Consider the following 15,347-nt stretch of genomic DNA (forward strand, 5'->3'; position numbering starts at 1 on the left):
AGTGGGGAGCCCTGTATTATACGAATGGCTATCCACTAAAACCAATTTCTGGCAACAGCTGGCATCCAGAGTCCTTAATGTTTCTGATTTCTATCAAGTGGGATCACTGCCACAGATCTGTTTTCCACGTCTGATTGGTGTTCCAGAATCTCTGGAAGTTTTTAGAAATTATAATATTTTTCAAGCAATACCATCAAAGCCTATGTCATATAGAGATTTCTCTGTATGGGGAAGGGCTGCCAGGAAGAGGGAGCCAAGCATGGTGGCTATCAAATTGGCCCACAGCCCCCATGCTTCACATTGTTTTCAAATTCCTACCTGTGTAGGAAAGTGCCAGAAATTGCCCAAGGATAATTCACTAAATTGCACATCTGTAGAAATGCTGCCTTATATGAATGCCCATTTGGTCTTGCCCCCAGGCTGGTTTTTCTTGTGTGGGCAGATAGCCTATAGTTATCTGCCAGCCAATTCATCCTTGGGGAATTGTGCCCTGGGCAGGTTGTCCCTTTTTATGCCTTCCAAATATGACCTAGAGATGGCACACTCTTTGGCTAGTGAGGCAAGGTCCATCCAAAACATGGACCCAAATTGTGATCCCTCTGTGGTTATTAAGGGCATTCCTCAATTTGTGGCAGCAGCTCTGTTCACCCCTGGGGTGGCAGCTGGCATGAATTACATGGCCATTAAACATCTGGCCTGTGCTCTGGTCAAAAACATCAATTTCACCTCTCAGGCCCTAGCTTCCATGGCTTCAGAGATACATGAGCTGAGGGAAGCTGTGTTGGACAACCGTGCTGCCATTGATTTTTTGTTGTTAAAGAATCATTATGGCTGTGAGAGTGTGCGCCACATGTGCTGTTCCAACTTGATTGACCAGACCCCTGTAGCCAACAAAGCCATAAATGGTACGAAAGATTTGGCAGCTGGAATACAGGAAACCGCTGGCTTTGATCTGAGCTTTTTGACAGATTGGCTTCCCTCTTTAGATTGGTTGGGAAAAGGCTTTCTAGTTTTCCTAGGTCTCTTTCTTCTTGTTTTGAGCTGCTGTTGGTCACACATTCCCTGTCTGTTCAAAATTTATCAGAAAAAGGAAAGTTCAGATCCATCTCGACAGATGCTCTTGCTGCTTTTGGCTGGGTACAATGCTTTGGCGGAAACTTTAGGTAGGCCATGCCTACAACAGTTTCTGAGTGGGGAGTTGTCATCGAGGGCATCCCAGGTCCCTGCCTTCAAGCTGGTGCGACCAGCAGCAGGGAGTTCCACAGTTCCTGGATGCAAAAATTGGGCTAAACTGATGAAATGTGTCCCAACAGCAAGCTCAACCAGGGACTCTGCACAGCCGTAGGCTCTTTCCTTTCACTCCCTACCAAGCCCAAACTTTGTAACAAGTCCTCAAATAAAGATTAATGAAATTGCAACTTTTAACTCTCTAGCTCAATACTTTGTGTCTCTTCTTGCCTGAAACTATCCCAATGCATGAAACTAACCTTTTCCAGGCTGCGGGAGACTACAGGCCTGCCCGGAATGCCTTCCTGGTGTTCCGGGGAGGCCGAATCTGGACTCCCCCAAACCGTGGATACTGAAACCTATTTTAGGACCCCAGTATCCCAGACTTCAACATTATAGGGTTCAACCAACCGCAGATTCTACTCAGGACCAACATCTCCTAATGACAGATAATTTTGCGGTGGACATTGCTGACCTTATGATCAATAGAGGTAGATGGACCTCCAGGAGGGTGGTTTGTGATTCCTTGGCCCAAACTCTATCAAAAAGACCAGGGGAAATAAGGCTGAAAGCCATAACCTGGTTGCGGAGGGATTACCAGTCACTTGACCGCTCCACTTGTCTTTTAATTACACTGGAAGACAATTTATGGCTTGGCGAGCTACTGGCACTACGATCTTGCCTAAAGAAATGGGGCATTACCATCAGAAGGGTAGCTGTGGACCCTCATATTTGCCCCCTAATTGACACAGTGGTACCTTCTCGCCTTGTTCCATCAGGTCCCTTTGAAAAATCCACAGACAGCTCCCCGGTTAGGGCCTCCCCTCCTGGTTCGTACCAATTTGAAACTCCATCTGTTCCAGTTGTCCCCACACAATCAGCCATACTTTCCCAACCAAGAACACTTCCCCTGTTTAGTCCACTCAGCTCCCTTGATAGCTCTCTTTCTAGTTGCCCGAAGCCCAAGGGCAAGCCTGACCTCCTCTGAAAATTGACTAACCACAGATTCCAACCATGTAGGGGGGGAAGGGGGGGCCGAAGAGGGGGGGCACCATTCAGGTTGTGTGGGGGAGGAGATTTGCGGGTCACCGACACCCCAGGGAGAAGCACAACAGAGTATTTGCAACCCTGGAGAAGGTAGGAACTGGTAGGCCCCATGGCAGTCCCCTTAGCCTTAAGGCCATGGGGCTATCACAAATTATATCTGGCCCTACCCATCAGCCTGGACACACACTCGACCTAGTTTTTGTGGCGGACAGTGGAATGATCAGAGTGGAAGAACAAAACATCCTTCCTGTGTCATGGTCTGATCACTATCTGATCAGTCTTAGACTCTCTGTGACCCTAAACCTCCGCAGGGGTGGAGGACAAATTAAGATGGTCCGCCCCAGGAGACTGATGGATCCAGAGGGATTCCTGAGGAACCTTGGGGTTCTTCCTGCCATGGAGCCTGGCAATCCTGTCGATGCCTTGGTCAATCTCTATAATAGGGAAATGACCAGAGCGATAGATACGATCACTCCCGAACGCCCCATCATGTTGCGTCATGACAAGCCATCTCCCTGGTTCACCGGGGAGCTGGCTGTGATGAAGCATGCGAGGAGGGAGCTAGAGCGCACTTGGAGGAGTTCTCGGGACATGTCTGACCGAGCACGGGCTACAGCCTCTCTTAGGGCGTATACCATGGCTATACGGGTAGCCAAGGAGTCCTATACGACTACCCGTATAGCATCTGCAGCAAATAAATCATCGGAGTTGTTCCTGGCTGTTGACCTGTGGGGTCCCGCAAGGCTCTATTCTGTCCCCCATGCTTTTTAACATCTACATGAAACCACTGGGAGAGGTCATCCAAAGTTTTGGAGCTAGATGCCACCTCTATGCAGATGACACACAGCTCTACTACTCCTTTCCACCTAATTCCAAGGAGGCCTCTCGGGTGCTGGACGAGTGCCTGGCTGCTGTGTCTATCTGGATGAGGAGGAACAAGCTGAAGATCAATCCCGACAAGACAGAGGTCCTTCTGGTTGATCGTAAACCTGACTGGGGTATAGGGTGGCAACCTGTGTTGTATGGGGTTACACTCCCCCTGAAGCCACAGGTCCGCAGTTTGGGAGTCCTCCTGGATTCATCGCTTACACTTGAGGCCTAGGCGTCGGCGGTGTCTGGGAGGGCTTTCGCACAACTGAGACTCATGCGCCAACTGCGACCGTACCTCGCGAAGGCGGATCTGGCTGAAGTGGTCCATGCCTTGGTCACCTCCTGATTGGACTACTGCAATGCGCTCTACATGGGGCTGCCCTTGAAGACGGCTTGGAAGCTCCAACTGGTCCAACGATCAGCAGCCAAGATGCTAACTGGGGCCCCTTACAGAGAGAGGTCAACCCTCCTGTTCAAGGAGCTCCACTGGCTGCCGTTTATATTCTGAGCCCAATTTAAGGTGCAGGTGCTTACCTACAAAGCCCTGAACGGTTTGGGACCAGCCTTCCGGCGTGACCGCATTTCCATCTACGAACCCAAACGTTCACTTCGGTCATCTGGAGAGATCCTGCTTGTGATCCCACCTACATCGCAAGTGCGCTTGGTGGGGACGCGGGACAGGGCCTTTTCCGTGGTGGCCCCCCGTCTCTGGAACACCCTCCCCAAAGACCTTAGACAGGCCCCTACACTGGCAGTCATCAGAAAGAACCTGAAGACCTGGCTTTTCCGATGCACCTTCTCAGAGTAGGAAATCTCCACTACCAAGTCCCATAAGCACTTTACCAGAACCAATGACTGCTGCACGTCGCACATTGCACTTGCCCTAGAAGCCTCATAAACACCTCCTGTCACATCAGCACTTTTAATTCTTGTACCCATTACTCGGGCCCTGGCCCAGTTTTATTGTGTTTTTAGTGTATTGCTTTTTGCCTGTTGTTATTTTGCTTATTCTGTTTTAATTGTTTGATTTGTTTAGATTGTATTGTTATGTTGTGTGTTGAGGCCTTGGCCTGTGTAAGCCGCATCAAATCCTTCGGGAGATGCTAGCGGGGTACAAATAAAGTTTAATAATAATAATAATAATAATAATAATAATAGTATCTGCAAGATGTCAGATCGCCTCCATTTTGATGGCACATGTTTCCTAGCTTAATTCTAACACTATCTGCTATCTCGCTTTTTGCATTTCGGGGTTCAATGTCTGGGGAATAATCATTTAAGTTTTAAGAATATATTTTACAAGAAACAGCGGATTGTCAAAAAGCCGGCTCCGTAGCTGCTGCACTGCCGCGTTTTGCCATTTCATCGCCTCTGCCAGGCCCCGGCCCTGAAGACTCGATGTGGCTACACCATGAGGTTCTCGGGGAAGAACCTGGCCTTGGGGCTGCAGTCCTTGGAGGGAGTTATAGTTTCCCAAGGACCAAAAGACCAACTTGATCTTGGTGCTGCAGGAATCCATTCCTTGGCTCAGTGGAGATAATCAAGCACCTTTTTGTGCCTGTTGGACTTTCTTCAATTTCTTTTTGGCTCTAAAGAACTCATTTTCACATCTGAACTTCCCCAGTATGAACTATGGATACTTGTTTTATTAAAATTATTATTTTAATCAATTTCTCTGGCGGGCAGGGGGTGGGAAGGGATGCTTGATATGAATTTATTTGGATTCCTATATTTCCCCATGTATTTTCCCTTACTTTTACACTGGCACCCAACCCCTCGCCCCTTCCCCTCCCTCTTGGGAGAACTCATTAAGGAAGCGGCCAGCTGTTGAAAGGGCAATCAGCAATCACAATAAGAACCCTTATCATGATATTCGTGCATGGGAAACTTAACCTGAAGGTCTTCTGTTCAGTTTCGGAGTTGGGCCACTGAACAAAGGATCTCATTTGGCATCTTTGCTCACATCACACTGGGGGGCAGGAAGACCCTCATAAGGTATTTCCCCCGAAACTGTTTTCCTTTCAAAACTTGACACAACAAACATTCATCCCAGCCTTCTCATTGTTTCGTATCCGATGGCGACAGGAAGAACCATATAAAGCAATCAGCAAGACCCATCAAAAGACAATAGACTGGCATCCTTGGCAGACCAGATTTCTTGGACTCGGGGTCCCCTGGGCATTAAACCCATTAATCCATTCACAAGCCCATTGTTTCTTCCTAGTTCCACCTCCCTTCTCCCTGTAAAAGGACATTTAACAACTACCAAGTTTGCAAAATTTGTGTTTTTGTTTTTTATCTGTCTGTTTGTTTTGTTCTGCTAGAAATGTTATACAATGTTCTGATTGCGGATGACATGATAAATAAATAAATACCTCCCTTCTCCTGATTCACCAGGGTGCTGAGGCGGTAGGAGCTTTCCCATTGGTTCTTGCGCAGCAGAGGAGCTCCGTGATTTGCCCTGATGCGACTAAGCTCCTCCCAGCTGTTATTGCGTCAGCCAATCACCATCGAGCCATGCGGAGGGCGGAGGGTAGGAATTTTGAAACTTCTAAGCCTGTAAACCCTATAAAAATGTCTCGGATCTCTGTACTGGCATGCTCTGTAGGCGAATGATTGGTACATTGCATCCTTTTCAGCTGAATCGCTAATAAAACACCTTGGTGCCACTTCTTCAACTTTGGTGAGATTTATTTGGAATTTTTAAAGAAATAAAAGGTGCTGAAATCAGGCTTCTCCTAGATCACCAAAGTACCTATCCCTCTTTAGTGGGGTCCCTGGGTCCCTCCTCCTGGGGAAGACCCTCCTAAAGTTCCTATCGGCTTCAGTGTCGCTGGATTATTTCTGTGTATCGTTGGTTAAAGTGTACTCGGAACCAGGGCTTGCCTTGTTTCTTTTCAAAAAAGCTAGAAGGGACATGTTCAATAATATAAACCTACAAGGAAAAGGAAATGTATAAAGGCCCCACCCACAAATAATTGGAGCTGACATAATTGGGGGAGCAGGAATGATGTGAACCATTTTCTGAAAAAAAATATGCATTTATTGATGTTTTTGTGTGGTCCTTAATATGTATCGTTTTTAAATATGTGCTGCTTTGGCCCCCATTCTCTGAAGAAAAGCAAAATATGAATGAATAAAATAATCATGATCAGTAAGGAAAGTTACCTTTTCTCCTGCATCTGCTGCACTAGTCAGTGTTTCCTCCAGCCATTTGAATTGGCCTTTTGGATCATCCAGGCTAATCATTTGTTTATTATTGTCATAGTACAGATTTGTATTGAGGACAACCATTCGCATTGCTGGCCTAGAACTGCATAGTAACTGACTGTAGAAAGCACCTGGGGGGGGGGGGGGAGGGGGGCACAATAACACTGTTTGTTTTATTTGAAATATTTGCTTTCAAGGGAAAGCCCCTAAAGATAGTTTTCTATGTCAACATTTCACAGCAATCTATATAAATAAAAATGTAAATAACAATTTGTGAATGACCTCAAAACTCCCAAAATACTTTGCTGATTGCTTCAAAATTTGGACATAACATAGCATTCGAACATGCAAATGTTTTTATGTATCCACATACCTACTATTATATAGATGTCACACCTGTACAGGTAAAAACACGCTTGGCATCAAAAGCAGTACCATCTACTGGACGTCCAAGCAACACATCGGAAAGCAACCCTGTCAGGGCTAGAGCTGTTCCAAGTTCTCATCTGACATGAACAAGGTATCTTTCCAAGTCTGATGACTGTGGTAACAACCCATTTTCTTATACCCCCTAAAAATCAGCATATTTCAGGTGGACATGCTGGATTCCTCTTTAAGCTCTCCCTTCTAAAGTGCCCCAAATGGATATAGCACACCCACCTGCTCTGAACATCTGCACAGAGTGCTTGCTAAGCCAAGGGATACATTCCGGTATGATGGCGGCGTGGTAAGCAGCGAACCTTCCTCAGGGGAAGAGAGGGTCTTATAATTTCCAGCTTAATTCCTCCTAAACCCCTTCTGGGACTCCCATAAGTCGCCCCCTACACAAATAACAACCCAGGGTCACGAAGGTGATCTTGGGGGGTCTATCTGGGGAGCGCCGGAGAAGAAAGGCGGGCAAGCGGAAAGAAGGAGAAGGAGAAAGACAACCGGGCCGCCGCCATTATCGGCCCCAAACACACCATCTCCTCTCCTACCAGACTTCCCTCCAAACCCCTTCACCCTCCAGTCCCCAGTTCCAGCTTTTCTTACCAACTTCTGGGCAGAGAAGTGGAGGCTAGTACGGCTGCTTAGCTGCCTGGCGGTTTCGGCGTTTCCAACTCCGAGAGGCCCCGATCCTCCTTTGCGCCGGCACTTTTCCCCTCCCGGATCGGCGGATTCCCTGCCGCTTCGGCCACAGCCGCGGACATTCGACTGCTCTGGCATGCCGGTCGCTTCTTGGCGGGTTGTGGGGGGGTGGAGCGAGGCCTGCTGCCATCTGGGCCGAGCGCGCTCCCTCTCCGTTTCGAGTTTGATCGGGCCCTCCGGAGGCGGACTGCGGCATGGTTGGCTTGCGGTGGCGTTGTCTGTGCGCAGGCCTTCAGAGCTGTCGTCTTGAGTTCCGGCGCCGTTTTGGAGCGCAGCATGGTTGGTGCGGTGGCGCCTGGGACCCGGGCTGTCCACCTTGCATCGGAGCTGCGGGGGCTACCAGCTGACCCCCCCTGTGCCCCCCTGCGCTCCTTTGTCGGCGGGACAGTGCTTCCATCATTTCCTACTCGCCCACACCTGCCAGTATCGGCTGCGCCGTTCGGTTGGTTGGCGGCGTGTGGGCTCCGAGTGGGGTTGGCATTCACCACCCCTAGCCGCCCCTCGGAAGCCCAGCTGTTTTTAACATGCGGTCCGTCCTTGTTGTCAGGACGCGGCCTAGTCTAGGCAGAGCCCGAACGCGATCTAGAGACCTAGCGGGCTGACTCTTTACTGTGGCTCTTGGGGCCAAGCGTGCTTATCATCGATGCTGTGTTAACCGACTAGGCTGTCTGACTGACTTATGCTGACCAAGTTACCATCCACGTGTACCGACCGTTTGTGCTGCCCAACTGTTGTGTTGTGTTGATCATCTGTGTTGTCGTCCGTACCATCGGGTTATCAGCGGTGCCAAAGACCATCTCCGCAGACATTAACTCTTTTTCCCGGAAGGTTTAAGACCAAGAACAACCATCCACTGATCCGTTTTGTCGTCCATTATACTGTAATTATAGGCTATAATAATTTTATTAATATATTGAATGGTGCTGCTAATTTCTAATCCCAGCACTTTAATTTACCAGCACTTTAGCTCATTATTTTGCACTGAATTGGTCTTCCAACTTGCCTTGCTTCAGCACTTTAACCTAGGGGTTGGTCCTTTAGTACTTGAAGAAGTAGTTCCTCCATGACGCACTTTATTTGGGCACTTTAGAATCAATATGATAAGTATATTGCACTTTAATAACTCTCTTACCACCTGTAAGGTTGACATAACTATATGCTTGCACTTTAAGAACATTGTGCAAAGTTTATTGACAGTGTTTCTTTGACAGTTTTTTAACATCTATCACCCATGCTGCTACCCATTCCCTGGTATTGGTATTTGTTAACCCTTCTGCTAACAAACTGTGATATAGATAAGGAGTGGAGTGGAGTAGAGAGTCCCGGAAATAACATAGTCGGGGTAAGAAACGAATGGAAGGGAAAACCACAGCGAATCGATCCTGCAATAAATCAGATAATCAGCAGTGTAGCATGGGTTGAAGCTATGGATGTGGACTGCGTCATGGAGGAGGGAGGGTGTTCCGTTAGCCGGGGAGCCCCCATAGAAGTCGTGGTGGGGAGGGGGAGATACGGGAAAGGGAGACCTCTAATTCGGCCTAGGGAATGTGGATCAACATTAGTAATTCCAAATCGGTCTCCTGATGTGGTAAGCTGGTATAACCAGGATGGCGGTCCCTCTGGATTGAAGGTGGTGCTGTTGAACGCCAGATCTGTCAATGGTAAAACAGCCTTCATCCAGGATCTAATCCTGGATGAACGGGCAGATCTGGCATGCATCACAGAGACCTGGTTGGATGAAGCTGGAGGCGTGAACTTAACCCAGCTTTGCCCACCAGGTTTCTCTGTGCAGCACCAACCGAGATCCGGAGGGCGGGGGGTGGGGTTGCAGTGGTCTATAGAGATTCCATTCTTCTGACCAGGGGCCCAATCCCGTAGTCAACAAATTTTGAATGCGTCCACCTGAGGGTGGGTGACCGGGACAGATTAGGGATTCTGTTAGTGTACCGTCCACCTCGCTGCACTACAGTCTCTCTACCTGAGCTAGCGGGGGTGGTCTCGGACCTGGCATTGGAGTCCCAACGGCTGCTTGTGCTGGGGGACTTCAATGTCCATGCCGAGGCCGCCTTATCGGGAGCGGCTTAGGACTTCATGTCGGTCATGGCAACCATGGGGCTGTCCCAACAGGTATCTGGCCCCACCCACAGTGCTGGACACACATTGGACATGGTTTTCTGCCAGGGATGGGAGGAAGGTGGCAGTGTTGAGGAGCTGTCCATCTCTCCGTTGCCATGGACCGACCACCACCTGGTCAGCTTTAGACTCACTGCACCCCCTAACCTCTGCAGAGGTGGAGGACCCATTAAGTTGGAGGCTTATGGATCCGGATGGATTCCTGACGGCTCTTGGGGAATTTCCCACCACCTCGGTTGGTGATCCTGTTGATGCCCTGGTCGCTCTCTGGAATGGGGAGATGGCTAGGGCAATAGACACGATCGCTCCAGAACGTCCCCTCTCAAGTAGCTGAGCTAAACCAGCTCCTTGGTTTACTGAGGAGCTGGCAGCGTTGAAGCGAAAGAAGAGGGAACTAGAGAGCGTGTGGCGTTCGGATCTGAGCGAGCCAATTCGAACACGGTTTGTGTCCTTTCTAAGGGCATATGCCGCGGCAATAAAAGCCGCAAAGAAGACTTTCTTTGCGGCCACTATTGCATCTGCAAAGAACCGTCCGGCTGAACTGTTCCGAGTTGTCAGAGGCCTTTTAAAACCCACCATGCAGGATGGGTGCCCTGATGACTCGGCAGCTCGCTGTAAAGCCTTTGCTCAGTTCTTTGCAGACAAAGTCGCTTTGATCCGCTCTGGTCTGGATACCATATTAACGGCAGTCTCTGAGGATGTAACACGAGCATCTGCTTGTCCGGTTTTGATGGATTCATTTCAATTGGTGCAACCCGAGGATGTGGACAAGGTACTTGGAGGTATGAGAGCTACCACATGCATCCTAGACCCCTGCCCATCCTGGCTTCTGAAGGAGGCCAGAGGGGGATTGGCCGAGTGGGTGAAGGTGGTGGTTAATGCCTCCCTTCAGGAAGGCAAAATTCCAGCTAGCTTAAAGCAAGCTGTAATAAAACCGCTGTTGAAAAAACCATCACTGGACCCCACTCAATTCGTCAACTATCAGCCTGTTTCCAATCTCCCCTTTTTGGGCAAAGTCCTGGAACGTGTGGTGGCCTCACAACTCCAGGCATTCTTGGTAGACACGGATTATATGGATCCGGCACAGTCGGGCTTTAGGCCGGGGCATGGTACCGAGACAGCCTTGGTCGCCTTAGTGGATGATCTGCGCCGGGAGCTCGACAGGGGGAGTGTGTCCCTGTTGGTGCTGCTGGACCTCTCAGTGGCCTTCGATACCGTCGACCACAGTATCCTTCTGGGACGCCTCGTGGGAATGGGTCTTGGAGGTACTGTTTTACAGTGGCTCCGCTCATTCCTGGAGGGTCGGTCTCAGAAGGTGTTACTGGGAGACTCCTGTTCAACCCCACAACCTTTGACTTGTGGGGTTCCTCAGGGTTCAATATTGTCTCCCATGTTGTTTAACATCTACATGAAGCCGCTGGGAGAGATCATCTGGAGTTTCGGAGTGCGATGTCATCTGTACACGGATGATGTCCAACTCTGTCACTCCTTTCCACCTGCTACTAAGGAGGCTGTCGAGGTCCTGAACCGGTGCTTGGCCGCTGTGACGGTCTGGATGAGGGCGAACAAATTGAAATTGAATCCAGACAAGACAGAGGTACTCCTGGTCAGTCGTAAGGCCGAACAGGGTATAGGGTTACAGCCTGCGTTGGATGGGGTCGCACTCCCCCTGAAGACGCAGGTTCGCAGTTTGGGTGTGATCCTGGACTCATCGCTGAGCCTGGAACCCCAGGTTTCGGTGGTGACCAGGGGAGCATTCGCACAGTTAAAACTCGTGCTCCAACTGCGCCCGTACCTTGGGAAGTCTGACTTGGCCACGGTAGTCCACGCTCTGGTTACATCCCGTTTAGACTACTGCAACGCTCTCTACATGGGGTTGCCTTTGAAGACGGCTCGGAAGCTCCAATTAGTCCAACGCTCGGCAGCCATGATGCTAACAGGAGCGGAGCGCAGGGAGCATACAACTCCTCTGCTGCACCAGCTCCACTGGCTGCCGATTTGCTACCGGGCCCAATTCAAAGTGCTGGCATTGGCCTTTAAAGCCCTAAACAGTTCTGGCCCAACCTACCTATCTGAATGTATCTTGGCCTATCAGCCCACCAGGACCCTAAGATCTTCTGGGGAGGCCCTGCTCTCTATCCTGCCTGCTTCACAGGTGCGGCTGGCGGGGACGAGAGACAGGGCCTTTTCTGTGGTGGCCCCTCGGCTATGGAACGCCCTTCCCATCGAGGTAAGATCAGCCCCCTCGCTGATGGTGTTCAGAAGAAGATTAAAAACCTGGATGTTCGAACAGGCATTTGGTTAATCGGTGCAATGAATGTGATAATTACAGGAATGGTAATAAGGACGACGAAACTGGATCATGATTTTAGTTATGAGATGCATTGGGTTGTTATTGCTGTGTCAATATTGTGTATTATGTTTTTGTGGTTTTAAATTGTATATTGTTGATTGTTGTACCTTTGTTGTAAACCGTGTTGAGTCGCCGTTAGGCTGAGAAACTGCGGTATACAAGTAAAGTAAATAAATAAAATAAATAAATAAGGGTGCCAGAGTTCTGCTGTTGCATGGTAGATCCTGTTCTCCCCAGCTGGGAACTGGTTTTTGGGGTGGAAGTCATGGTTGCCCATTGCAGGATATACCCGAGTATCTAAAGGAAGCAGAAGTCAGAAAGCATGGTAGGGAGACCAGTAAAAAGAGAAGGATTTTTCTGCCCAACTTTGCAGAACAAATATCAAAAGTGTGCTGAACAAATATCAAATATCAAGTGATTGAGGCACTCCACCCCTTTGAAAAAATCAGGAAAGGCAGAAAATATATTGATTTTTCTCTCTCGTCACTGCCTGTTGTCACCCAATAATTCAGGGACATTCTTACCTGGAAAGACATGATTGATCAAGTTAGTGACCTTTTTAATTATCCTCAACACAGATTCTTCACCCAGTTTCTCATCAGGCACATGAGGGGTGTCATCCCTGGAAAATAGCAGAAACTCAAAGATATGTATGCTAACAGACAATGGCCAATTCCTTGGTTGGCCCATGCACAGAAATTGGTTAAGTTGGGGACTGGTATAGAGATAATATAGATTCTGATTGTGTGAAATAACAAGTGAACAAGGAACCTACTACTCACAGCTAATACTAAAGGGATAGTAGTTTATGTTTCCTTATCAGGAAACAAAATTTGCTTGTCTCTCAATATGCTGATAGAGGAGGTGGCAACCTGAAATGGGACATAATCAGAACTCAGTTCCACAAACCCCAGCCAGCAGGATTTGTGACTGGGGATTCTGAGAGATATAGTCTATAGATAACCTTTTCTAAACTCTGGACATTTGTCTTCTATTGCTTTCTTATCTGGAAACCTTTGTTCCAAGTTAGTATGGATCTATGCTTCCTTCAACATCCTACTCACTCACATGCATTGAATTCTGCCTGCATGGGATCCCTGGTTATCTATGGCAGTAGTTCTCAACCTGTGGGTCCCCAGGTGTTTTGATCTACAACTCCCAGAAATCTCAGCCAGTTAGCGCACTATTTATTTATTTACAATATTTCTACCCGCCTTTCTCAAACTTGAAGGTGACTCAAGGTGCCTTTACAACATAGGCAGCTATTTGATGCCATTAAAACAATGTAAATATTAAAATAAACATTTAAACAAAATTATAAAATACATACATTAAAACCCTTAAAAATATATAAGACTACTACCTTCACTATTAGCCTCATCATCCAAAAAATCATCTAAGCTGTTCCAGTATTCGATTTCACATTGTTCCGTGTTTATCTATTGCACTAGGTTCCCAAAGGCAAGCTCAGAGAAGCAATTAAAAACAATTTTCTGGCACCCTAAATACCCAATAAGAATCTCACCAAAGTTGAAGAAAACAGTCTCCGAGGCTTTTGTTAGCAATTCAGCTGAAAAGGATGCAGAGCTGCAATCATTCGCCAACAGAGCACAAAGAAATACATTGATACAGCCATTTATATAGTAAATTCAAAGTTGCAATGTTCAAACTTCCCGCCCTCGTCTCCCCACCGGTCTTCGTGGTGATTGGTGGAGGAGCGAACAGGTGGAATGTGGCCCTCCCGCCTCCCATGCCCCAGGACCAATCAGGAGGCTTCAGCGGCATGCTGGAACCAATGGGAGAGCTTTTACGGCTTGGCGGCAACAGCAAATCAGGAGGAAGGGGGAGCGGTGCAGTGGAACACAATAGAGCCTATGAGTGAGTTATGAAAAAAAGGAACTGCTGGATGCCCTGCGAGACTCAAAAGGCCTCAAGCAGAACTAATCTATTGTCTCTTGATGAATCAATGTAAACAAGGAAAAGATCTGGATCTTCTAATCACTGAAACGGGGGAACAATGAGGGTGAAACTGGGGTGACGGTGCATTAATGTATAAACAATAGAATTTAATCAGGGCGGAAATAGGAGCTTTCCTAAGGCTCCCTGGTGTCCAGATGGAGAAATGATTAGGGGTCCGCCAGGGGGCAAACAGAATTGTTGGGCAATCCTCCGAGAACAAAGCTGTCTGCCTGTTAATTTTTCATGCAAAGGAAATCATGGATTGGGGTCTTTGGAATGTCTGGATCTCTGCAATTCTTTGGTGGAATTTCCTCATGAGTATAGGGGAATAAAAGGTCAACAAAAAAGGGGAAGCAGTTGCCACAAAGAAATAATAAAATATATTGCGTATGTCCATAGTCCATAAAGGGTAGGAATTCATAAGGCATCATTTATGCAGGGGAGGAAAAGTATCCATGGGGAGTGATCAAAACATGAGAAGAACTGCATAAAAGTTCTGGGAAACTTCCTTGAATTGGGCCCAATGAGCCCTGCACTCCTGGGACCAAGCTCTACCCTTCGTCCTTAAAAAACTATAGCTCCCTCCCGGAGCTGGGATGGAGCGGCTGTCTTCCCGGTGGGCCCATGGGGCATCCTCATCAGGTCCTCAGGGGCTAGTCACTCCGCAGGGCGAAGGGAGAACATTGGTAGTAAGCAGGAGCGGTGGCAGCCGGCATTTTGACAATCAGCTGTTTTCTTAGTTTTAAAATAATACTAAAAACAATTAATTATTTCCCAAGCGGAAAAGCCATGAAGGGGCAAAGCGAGATGGCAGATAGGGTTAGAATTTAATCAGTAAAAATACAAAATCAAAAGGGAGCCCATTGCTCAACTCGTGGATATCAAGACCACGTGTGCAATTTCAGTATCCACGGTTTGATCAGGCGCGATTCCCGTCTCCCCGGGGTGCCAGGGAGGGCATCCCAGGCAGACAGACAGCCGCCCATGGCTCAGGAAGGGGTAATCCATGCATTTACACAGTTCCAGGCAAAAGAAAGGACACAAAGTATCAGGCTCGAGAGGGGAAGGATACAATTTATTTCAATTGTTACAAGGTTAGGACTGGGGAAAGAAATGTAGCAAGGAATTCATTGCTAGAGAAAGTTCTCAGTTGAGACTGCAGTTGAGGCACATTTCATCTGTTCTGGCTCAGCTAAGCATCCAGGAAATGCGGAACTCCCTGCTGCAGGTCAGATTAATTTAAAAGCAGGGGTCTGAGCTGCGCTCGGTACCAACTGTATGAATTGTGCCAAGTCTTCAAGGACTTTGTGTAAATAATTTTTTTTGATGTTTAAAACCAGTACTAGTCTCAGTTGCTTAGTATCTTAAGCTTTCAAGATAGACAACTGCAGTTCACTCAGCTATAGAGAGAAACACGTTG

The 15,347-nt window shown here is 48.0% G+C and overlaps 1 pseudogene; it reads right to left on the reverse strand.

Annotated features, from left to right (window-relative positions):
• The window catches only part of LOC137095594 (acid sphingomyelinase-like phosphodiesterase 3b), a 36,450-nt pseudogene that overhangs the window by 12,897 nt on the left and 8,206 nt on the right, over nt 1–15,347 (reverse strand).

Source organism: Anolis sagrei, chromosome Y (genome assembly GCF_037176765.1).
Source record: "Anolis sagrei isolate rAnoSag1 chromosome Y, rAnoSag1.mat, whole genome shotgun sequence".
NCBI lineage: Eukaryota > Metazoa > Chordata > Lepidosauria > Squamata > Dactyloidae > Anolis > Anolis sagrei.